Raw genomic sequence first — 11,246 nt, 5'->3', positions numbered from 1 at the left:
TGACTCTGAAACATCAGTTAAGCCTCAAATGGCTCAGGAGAGAACATTGAAAGAGTTGGCGGTGCCGAATCTAGACCATCAACCTTTGTGTATTCAATATCCGGCGTTGGACGTTAACTTTGTACTCAAGTCGGGCCTCATACATTTATTACCATATTTCCATGGGCTACCAGGAGAGGACCCGAACAAGCATCTGACAGAGTTTCACATAGTCTAATCTAGTATGAAACCAGCGTTAGTAACTGAAAAGCAGATTAAATTAAGAGAATTTCCATTTTCTTTGAAGGATGGTTCAAAGGAATGGCTATATTACCTTCCTCATGGAACTGTTAATACCTGGAATGAAATGAAGACAATGTTCTTGGAGCATTACTTCCCAGCATATAAGGTTGGTAGTATAAGGAAGGATATTTGTGGCATTCGCCAACAGACTAGGGAGTCATTATATGATTATTGGGAGAGATTCAAGCGGCTGTGTGCCAGTTGCCCTCATCATCAGATAAGTGAACAACCCCTAATCTAATATTTTTTGAAGGACTAAAACCATTGGGTAGGAGTATGGTCGATGCAGCCAGTGGGGGGGGGGGGGGGGGGGGGGGGACACTAGTTGATAAGACTCCTACTGCAGCTAGGAGATTGATTTCTAATATGGCTACTAACTCACAACAGTTTGGCATTCACCAAGATCCTACTCCATCACCCAAATCATCTAATGAAGTGAGCACCTCTAATGTTAATCAGCTTGGTCAACAATTGGCTCAATTAACTGCAGTGGTACAACAACTTAACAGGTGCGACCTTGTGGAATCTGTCAGGTTGTGGGGCATGCTACTGATACTTTCCCTACTCTATTTGAGGGAGAGACTGAGGGTGTTAATGTTGTAGGAAATTTCCCAGGTCAATTACGCCAGATGTACTATGAACCCTTTTCACAAACTTATAATCTTGTCTGGTGTGATCATCCAAATCTTTGTTATGGGAATCAACAACAAGTTGCTCCACAGTCTACACCTGCGAGACCACCTGGTTTCACTTTTCAACAGCAATCTCAACAAAGTTTTTTTTACCTAGACCATCGCAAGCACCGCAAGCTGCTCTCACCAAGTGCCAAACCCTCTACTGAGGATTTAATCAATACAATTGCTACAAATACTCTTCATTTTCAGAAAACTAAGCAAGCTTCCATCAAAAGTTTGGAGAATCAGGTGGGATAACTAGCAACATCATATAACAGGTTGGAAGCTCATCTGTCTAATAAATTGCCTTCACAACTTGAGATAAATCCCAAGGAGAATGCTAGTGCAGTAACTTTAAGAAACGGGAAGCAATATGATCCACCTAGTCCTCCAATGCCTAGTAAATTGTCATCCAAGCCACAAGTTGATTGCTCGATTGATGAAGATGTTCCTCCAAAGCAAACCAACCCCTAAGCCTAATTTTGTCACCCCACCTCCTTTCCCAAGAAGACTAAAAAGAAAGAGGTTGACAAAAAAATTCTTGATACATTCTACAAGGTAGAAGTGAATATTCCTCTTCTTGAGGCTATTAAACAAGTGTCGCGCTATGCCAAGTTTTTGAAATAATTGTGCACTAATCAGTATAATTTGAGGGGTAATGAAAAAGTTAGTGTGGGGGGAGAATGTTTCTGCAGTTCTTCAAAAGAAGCTTCCACCAAAGTGTAAGGATCCTGATACTTTTACTATCCCTTGCACTATTGGTAATAAGAGAATTGAGCGTTGTATGTTGGATTTGGGAGCCTCTATAAATTTCATGCCATTCTCCATTTATGCTTCATTGAATCTCGATCCACTTGAAGAAACAGGGGTGATTATTCAACTTGCTGATAGGTCGAATGCTTATCCCAGGGGTGTAATAGAAGATGTTTTAGTTCAAGTGAATGAATTGGTGTTTCCAAGAGAATTCTATGTTCTTGATATGGAAGATGAATCTATTCCATGCTCCACTCCAATTTTTTTGGAAAGACCATTCATGAAAACTTCAAGAACCAAGATTGATGTGCATGATAGTACATTGACCATGGAATTTGACATGGAGACAGTTTGATTTAATTTTTTTTAGGCTATGAGGTATCCAAGTGATGTACATGTTGTTTACTCTCTTGATGTGTTGGATATCCTTTCTCAACGAGTCTTAGATTTGCATAATGAAGACTATTTGGAGGTTGCGTTGAGAGAGCATCTTGTGTTGACCGTTGAAGATTTTTCTGATGAGATCATGGATGTCACAACCGCACTCAATAGTGGTTTTGACTAGAATTTTAAAAAGGTTGCATTTCTGGATTTATCGATTTCTAATGATAAATTGCAGCCATCAATTGTTCAAGCTCCTACACTTGAATTGAAGCCACTTACAGAGCATCTCAGATATGTTTACTTGGGGAAGAACGAGACACTTCCAGTTATAATTTCAAGACATCTTAACCAAGTTCAAGAAGAAAAATTAATAAGAGTACTTCAAGAATATAAAACAATCATTGGGTGGTCTATTGCTGATATTAAGGGGATTAGCCCTTCTATGTGCATGCACCAAATTTTACTTGAAGAATGGTCTAAACCAACACATGAGGCACAATGGAGATTAAATCCACCTATGATGGAGGTTGTGAAAAAGGAGATACTGAAGCTTCTTAGTGTGGGTATTATTTACCCAATTTCAGACAGTCAATGGGTGAGTCCAGTTCAGGTAGTGCCAAAGAAGTTTGGAATCATAGTGGTAAACAATGAAGAAAATGAGCTGGTGCCAAAAAGAATGCAAACCGGGTGGCGAGTTTGTATAGACTACCGAAAGTTGAATGCGGCAACACGTAAAGATAACTTTCCATTACCTTTCATTGATCAGATGCTACATAGGTTAGCAGTTCATCCTTATTATTGTTTTCTTGAAGATTATTCGAGATATAATCAGATTGTGTATTGCTCCTGAAGATCAAGAGAAGACAACCTTCGCATGCCCTTTTGGTACATTCACTTTCCGACGTATGTCATTTGGGTTATGAAATGCTTCTGCCACTATTCAGCAATGTATGATTATCATTTTTTTCAAAATATATTGAAAATATCATTGAGGTTTTTATGGATGATTTTAGTGTTTATGGTGACTCATTTGATTGATGCCTTCATAATCTCACTTTGGTACTCCAGTAGTGTATTGAAACTAACCTTGTGCTTAATTGGGAAAAATGCCATTTTATGGTAAACCAATGTATAGTTTTGGGTCATATGATTTTAGTCAAGGGAATTGTAATGCCCTACTACCTTAGAGTCGTTACTAAGTGAGTTTAAAACGTGCATTTAACTCGCTAATCGAGGTTTAAAGATAAATGTGTAACCAAAACATAAACAAAGACATAAACTTTGAAAATAATTCCATTTACTAAAGAAAAAAAAACCGTAAAATGTTTAAGATTTGGGATCCCAAAATGCAGTTTAGAAATATTTACAACTCAAAATGTAATCCCAGTCGACTAAACGACAAAATCCAGTTTATACATTCATCTCCCAAAAATGCCCCTGACCGTGGCAGTCAGGCTGACCAAACATGTACACGCCGCCTCACGCTCGCCATACTCATGATTGGTTGACTTTCTCTTTGCCCTTACCTGCACCACAGAGCACCCGTGAGCCGAAGCCCATCAAGAAAACTCACAAACAGACAACATATGCATATCAAACACTCATCACTTAAACAGGCCATCAACTGGCTAAACACATACGACCACGCCGTCCCAGGCGCCTTACCATGCCCTGGATTTGCGGTCTATACCATGAGGATATCCCAGGTATCCTTTAGGATCTATCCTAGCAACTCGCACTCCGTGTGCTAAACACTGCTTCCGGCCCTAGCCCCTTGCCGCACATGGCCTTGCACTCCATGTGCCTATCACCGTTCCCGGCCCATTGCCGTTCTCGGCCTTTGCCGTTATCGGTCTTCACCGTTCACGGCTCATGCCGTACAATCAACACATTCACATATGATAAAGCTAGTCAACAAGCTAAACATACATAAAATCAAACAAAGGGTCAAACCCCACAACACAGTCATATAGGGCTGAGCCCCGCAACTCATGCTCTACGGGAAACAGTAGTTCTCTTACCTGTGTCCCGAGCTTCTTATGCACCAAAGTCACGAGCACGGTCCTCTAACCCGAGCCTCTCTGAAAACCTAGTCACAACACATTTAAAACATTCTTTAATACTAACCAATCCAAAACCATTTCCCGGGACCAATCCCGTACTCTTGGGACCTCCAATTTCCCAAAACAAAGTAGCGAAAACATCCCCCGAGCCCCCTGGGCAAAAGCCCTAAAATGGAAAATTTCCCCTGCCCAAAAAATAGCCTAGCGCGCGCGGCACTACCCATTGAGGGCCGCGGCGCCCAGAAGGGCTCTTAATGCCTGATGCTGCTTTGCGCCGGGGCACCAAAGAACAGGGCCGCGGCGCCCCTACGCGAACCCAGAATTCAAGGTTTTCCCCTGCATTTTCCCCGAGCCATAACACTCCCAATTCAACCCCAATGCATACCTAAACCCCAAAATCAATCCAAAACCTCAAATAAACCATCTAGCAACCTATAAACACCAACAACAAGCACAAACACATAATCACACCCATAATTCACACTTTGGTTTCAAATTTCAGAAGTTTAAACCAGTAAACCAAAAACTTAAACCAAGGCTTATAAAACTTAAACCATGCTTCAAAATTCCTAAACCGCACCAAAAACAAACCTCAAAATTGCATAGAATTCTTACCTCAAGTGGAGAATTCGACCTTAAGCTTCCTTCAATTCCAGCTTCAAGCTAAATCCTCTTGTTTCTCAAACTGAATTCCCACACAAACCAGCCACAAACCAACTTTCAATTTTCATGCTCACACTCTAAAAATCAAGCTTAGAAACTTAAAAAAAATAGAGATAATTTCATACCTCTGAATAAATCTTGGCCTATACTTGGTTTTAGTTGCCTCAAACCAACTTAATTCTCCTCCTAAATTTCACAACTCCAGCTCCCTTCCTTTTTCCTCCTTTCTTTCTAGGTTCTCCTCCAACTTCCAGCAAGAACAAGAGCATCTAAGTGTAAAACGTGAATGACATTTTCCCTCAGCCAAACCTATCCAAATCCCTGCCCAAAAGACCGTTTTACCCTTCCATCTAATTCTCTTTTCTAACTAAACCTCAAGGGCATCCTAGACATTTCACATCCCTTACAAATATACCATTTTCTCACCTAGAATAGTTATACTTAATGGTTACAAATGGTCACTCAAGTTACTAAAATACCATTAACCATTAACCATTAATTAAAGTCCACAAACCCAATTAATAAAATTCCCAAAATACCCCTAGGCTCCTCCCGAGCCGGGTATTTAATCCCGTTGTGACTTTTAATCTAATTAGCTCCCTCGGACCGTCTCGGCATGTGCATCACAAATAATTCACAATTTTATCAACAATATTACATATATTAAATTTATGCCCTCAACGGGCTAAAATTACCAATTTTCCCCTAACAATCAAACAGGGCCCACATGCATATTTAATCACCTAAACATGCATCCTAATCACATATTCATTAAATTCACATATATTAACACAGTATAACAATTATTGCCCTCCAGGCACACTAATCTAGGCTCCAAGCCTTATTAACAAATTTGGGTCGCTACAGGAATAGAGGTTGATAAGGCAAAGATTGATTTAATTCGTTCTCTACCATCTTCGACTAGTGTAAAAGAAGTGAGATCATTCCTTGGGCATGTTGGGTTCTATAGGAGATTTATCAAGGATTTCTCTAAAATTTCCTCACCACTATGCAACCTTCTTCAAAAAGATGTAGAGTTCTAGTTTAATGAAAAGTATTTAGTGGCTTTCAACTTATTAAAAGAGTCTTTGACTTTAGCTCCTATAATTTAGCCACCAAATTGGGAGCTACCTTTTGAACTCATGTGTGATGCGAGTGACTATGCCATGGGTGTTGTTCTTGGGCAGCGAGTTGACATGCTTCCTCATGTTATATACTATGCTTCTCGCACTCTTAACGATGCTCAACTTAATTATTCTACTACTGAAAAAGAGCTCTTGACGGTCATTTTTGCCTTGGAAAAGTTTCTGTCATACTTGATTGGAACTAAAGTGATTGTTTATACCGACCATGCCGCTCTTCGCTAACTATTGGCAAAGAAAGAAGCCAAGCCTTGGCTGATTCGGTGGATTCTACTTCTTCAAGAGTTTGACTTAGAGATAAAAGATAAAAAGGGTTCTGAGAATTTGGTGGCAAACCACTTGAGTCGTATTATTCGGGATGAAGATAATTTGCCCATGGATGAAAAAATAGCAACTCCTCACCATGCAATAAGTTATTCCTTGGTATGCCGACTTTGTAAACCACCTTGCTTCAAAGGAGTAACCAAGTGATCTCACATAAGCACAACGAAATAAAATCAAGCATGATGCTCGCCACTACACATGGGACGAACCTTATCTTTGGAATCATTGTACATATGAAATCATTCGAAGGTGTGTTCCTGAATCTAAATTTTGTTCCATCATTGCTTTTTGCATGCATATGCTTTGTGGTGGACACTCCAGACCTAAGAGGAAAACTCGTAAGATATTCGACAGCGGTTTCTATTGGCCCACAATTTTCAAAGAATCTTATGCTTATTGTAAGGCATGTGATCGTTTTCAACGAATTGGTAACATAAAGACCAAGGATCAAATGCCTCAAACTCCCATCTTCATGGGACCGTTCCCATCTTCTTTTGGCTATGAATACATTCTTTTGGCAGTGGATTACATGTCTAAATGGGTAGAAGCAATTGCAACTAGAACGAATAATTCAAAAACAGTGGTGGATTTCATTCGCTCAAACATTTTTGTGCGCTTTGGTACACCCAAGGCTATACTTAGTGATCGAGGCACTCATTTTTGTAACAAGAGTATAGAAGCATTATTTCGACGCTATAGTGTAACTCACAAGGTGACCGTTTCTTATCATCCACAAGCCAACGGGAAAGCAAAGGTTTCTATTAGTGAAATCAAATTGATTCTTGAGAAGACCGTAAATCCAAACCGAAAATATTGGAGTACAAGGCTTGATGATGCCTTGTGGGCTTATCGTGTGGCATATAAAACACCTATCAGTATGTCACCGTATCGGTTGGTGTATGGGAAGCCTTGCCATCTACCGATAGAGATGGAGCATAAGACTTGGTGGGTTGTAAAGAAGTGCAACATGGACATGGTTGTTGTAGGACAACAACAAATGCTTCAATTGCATGAGCTAGAATAAATACGCAATGAAGCATATGAGAGCTCGAGAGTCTACAAGGAGAAAACCAAAGCTTTTCATGACAAACATATTCTTCGAAAGAGTTTTGTGGAAGGTCGGAAAGTTCTCATGTATCACTCTCGCCTTAAACTTTTTCCTGGAAGTTGAAGTCTTGATGGTTAGGTCCATTCACTGTCACCAAGGTTTTCCTCATGGAGCGGTCGAAGCTGTAAGTCCAACTACCGAAAAATCATTCAAGGTGAATGGTCAGAGATTAAAGCCATATTACGAATCAATGGAGAAAGAACAAACTGCTGTGATTCACCTCATTGACTCAGTATATGTTGATGAATGAAGCATTAAGTCGAGCTAGCGACGGTAAACTTAGCTACTTTGTAAATTAGTTTATTTTAATTATTTTTTCTTTAAGTTGAACATTTTTTTTTAATTTTAATTTTTGTTTTTGTTGTGGTAATTTTAGTTTAATTTATGTAATTAGAACCGTTAAAACCGTGAAAAAAATTAAAAAGTTTGAAAAAAAAAAAAGAGGAATCAGGCCACGACACACCTTTCCTGCCCGCAACCCTTTTTCGAAGAAAAGCTTCAAAAGGGTTGGCAAGCCGCGACACCCATTTCCCAGGCCGCGACCTACGAGCGTGATTTCAGATGAAGGTATCTTTTCAGGCCGCGACCCTTTTTCAAAAAATTAAACATCAGGTATTGTACGAGCCATGACACACATTTCCCAGGCCGCCACCCACAAACGTTATTTCAGAAAGGAAAAAAAAAAGAAGAAGCTTCAGGTATGTGCGCGGGCTGTGGCACACATTTCCTAGGTCGCGTCCCACGAACGTTTTTTTTCAGAAAAATTTAAAAATAACAATTCAATTTCATTCTTCATTTTTCTTTAACAAAAACTATTATTCCTCTTTCTTCTTTCTCCCATTACTCTCATCACCGAATCCCCACACCAATTTCTCCATTTTCCCTTGTTTTCTTCATTCTTCTTCCATCACCATCACCCTAAATCATTCTACCCACTTATTTCTTCTTTCATTACTCCCTAAAATATCCCCACATCTCCATCCCTATTCACACCATACTAATCCGAAAATTTACCCATCCCACTTTGTTTTATGAATTTCTTATACATTTCATGCATACATTCAAAGGAGGTTTGCATTCTCATTCAATACTACACAAAGAATGCTAAATTTGACGATGTTAGGGTCGAGCTTGACACCAAGACCGTCGAGATTGAACGCCTATAGTTGTATGTCTCCAAGCTCGAAGAAGAGAAGAAGGCGACTTATGACATCATGAAGGAGTAGAAGAAGCGCCTCTTGGAGGAACTCAAGGCGAAGAAAGATCACTCAACGGATATGGCCATGTATCGCATATGGTCTGTGAATCCCGAGATCGACACCTCTTTTTAGGAGGATAAAGAGGAGGCCTTCTTAGAAAAATGGCAAGTTCGAATGACGAAGGAGGAGACATCCGAGGTGACTACTATGGAGGCCGGGGTTGATGAGGAGAAGGACGATGTTGTCGAATCTGAACCTGCATCGAAGGAGTAATTATTTTTTTTGTTGCAAGGGCTTCGACCCTTATTTTTTATTTGTAATTAATTAAGGCCCTTGGGGCTGAGACAATTTACAGCTTGAATTGGCGATCTATTTTATATCTCTTGCTTTTGTAATTACTTTTCTAACTTTTAAAGTAGTTTCATATTTAAATTTCTTAGATTAAAGTTTATGTACATATCTACTTCTGACTTTGCCTTCATATTATGCCCAATATTTACTGTTGAAATATTTTGCGCTTTCATTATGTGTGGCAGTTTTTCGTACTTGTTTATTCATACAAGTTTCGAGCTTACTTCGAAATTCCATATACTATCATGTATGGTATGTTCGTTTACCCTTGGTTTGATCTCATTTTTGTCGAGGTCGAATACTACTTAAACCAATTCTTTTATTGGCAAAAATATTAAATGGTTTGTAGCTTGATTTGTCCAGTTATTTCCCTGCTTATTATCAACTTCTTTTCCTCACCCATGTGTATGGTTTCGAGGTTAACAAATGTTTTGCAAGAAATTTTCCAACTTAAAGTATGTTAGATTGTTTATCTGGACTTAATATATAATCATGCTCGTGCTTGGTTAATTGTCCTTACCCTTTGTTGAACATTTTTATTTTGATATATTTTTTCAAGCCTATGGTATTATTGGTATATCATATATGCCTCATTTAACTCCTATGATTGTGAAATCTTAGGTTTTTTGATTACTAAGTGCAAGCAAAAAATTATCAAAATAAAAAATGAAAATGAACAGTACTTTATGAATAATACTGAAAAATAAATACAAGCTTGGTTATAATTAAATAAACATCTTCCAAAATTTATTGATAATATGGTCATAAAGGCTCATCATTCCAAGCTCGTGGGACCAATTCTCCATTTAATCGAGCTATTTTGTAGACGCTAGGTCAAATGATGGATTCAATTACATAATTTCCTTCCCAATTAGGCCCGAGTACGCCTGGGTTTATGTCTCATGTCGCCAAAAATACTCATCTGAGTACCAATTCTCTTACTCCAAAGTGCCTGTCTCGAACCCGTTTATTGAAGAACCTTGTGGCGCGTTGTTGGTACGCGGCATTTTTGAGCTGAGCTAGAGTTGGTTCGAGTTTTGTGTATACGCTTCTCGTCTCAATGTTGATATTTTGACCTCGATTGGTTACATGGCCTCGCAGCCATAGGCTAACGAGAAGGGTGTATGCCCAATCGAGGTTCGAGTTGTTGTTCGATAAGCCCTACTGGGGAGAAGATCTTTATGATCCCATTTCATTCACAAAACCGAGTGGATAGCTCGCTATCGAATTGAGTTCCGTTGTCAGAAAATATCTTCCTTAGTATCCCATATCGACATATGATGTTCTTTACCACGAAGTTAGGGACCTTTTTCGAGGTGATAGTAGCTAAGGGCTCAGCCTCGATCATTTTGGTGAAATAGTCAGTAGCTACTACAGCATATTTAACTCCACCTCGTCCCATTGGTAGAAACCCTATGAGGTCTATGCCCCATACTGCGAATGGCCATGGGGAGGTTAACATGGTGAGCTCAGTTGGTGGAGCTCGTGGTATCGATGTGTACTGTTGGCATTTATTCTAATGTTTAACATATGTGAAAGCATCAGTTTTGAGCATAGGCCATAAGTATCCTTGCCTTATGACTTTCTTTGAGAGGTTATGCTCCCCTGCGTGATCTCCACAAAATCCTTCATGGATTTCTTCGATGATTCTTTTTGCTTCAGGTGGAATTACACATTGTAATAGAGGCATAGAATATCCTCTCTAATACAATTTTCCTTCCAAGATAGTATATCTTGGAATCTTGTACATCCACTTTCAAGCCTCATTCCGTCTTTGGGGAGATTCTCGGTTTCTAGGTAGTCGATTATAGGTATCATCCATGTTGGTTGCGAATCAATCATGTCGACCTCGTTTATTTCTAGCTCAGTGATACTTGGTTGTGGTAGAAACTCTACTGGGACCACATTGAGTGTGTCGGCTTCTCTAGTTTTTGAAAGCAAGCTAAGGCATCAACATTCGAGTTATGTTCCATTGGGACTTGTTCAATTGTGTAATATTTCAACTGTTCAAATGTCGTTTTGAATTTTACAGGTACGCTGCCATTTTGGTTCCTCGAGGCTGGTATTCACCTCGTATCTGGTTGACCACAAGTTATGAATCATTGTAGTAGTGTATGGCTTTGGATTTTATCTACGAAGTCACATGAAGCCCTACTAGTAGTGCTTCATATTCAGCCTCGTTGTTGGATGCTTTGAATCAAAATCTCAACACTGAATGAAATCTATGTCCTGGTGGGGTTATTAGTATGATACCTGCCCCCGATCCATTTTCATTGGATGATCCATCGACATAAAGTCTCCAC

At 39.4% G+C, this 11,246-nt stretch overlaps 1 non-coding gene across 1 annotated transcript; it reads right to left on the bottom strand.

Moving 5' to 3' along the window:
* Nucleotides 1-394: 394 nt before the first annotated feature.
* LOC133780784 (small nucleolar RNA R71) lies at nucleotides 395-501 on the bottom strand. Its single transcript, XR_009869602.1, has one exon. It is a non-coding gene; the product is annotated as a small nucleolar RNA R71 (small nucleolar RNA).
* Nucleotides 502-11,246: the final 10,745 nt, after the last annotated feature.

The sequence above is a fragment of the Humulus lupulus genome, chromosome 5, assembly GCF_963169125.1.
Source record: "Humulus lupulus chromosome 5, drHumLupu1.1, whole genome shotgun sequence".
NCBI lineage: Eukaryota > Viridiplantae > Streptophyta > Magnoliopsida > Rosales > Cannabaceae > Humulus > Humulus lupulus.
The sequence above is the reverse complement of the archived record's forward strand: the minus strand, read 5'-3'. Positions and strand labels throughout refer to the sequence as shown.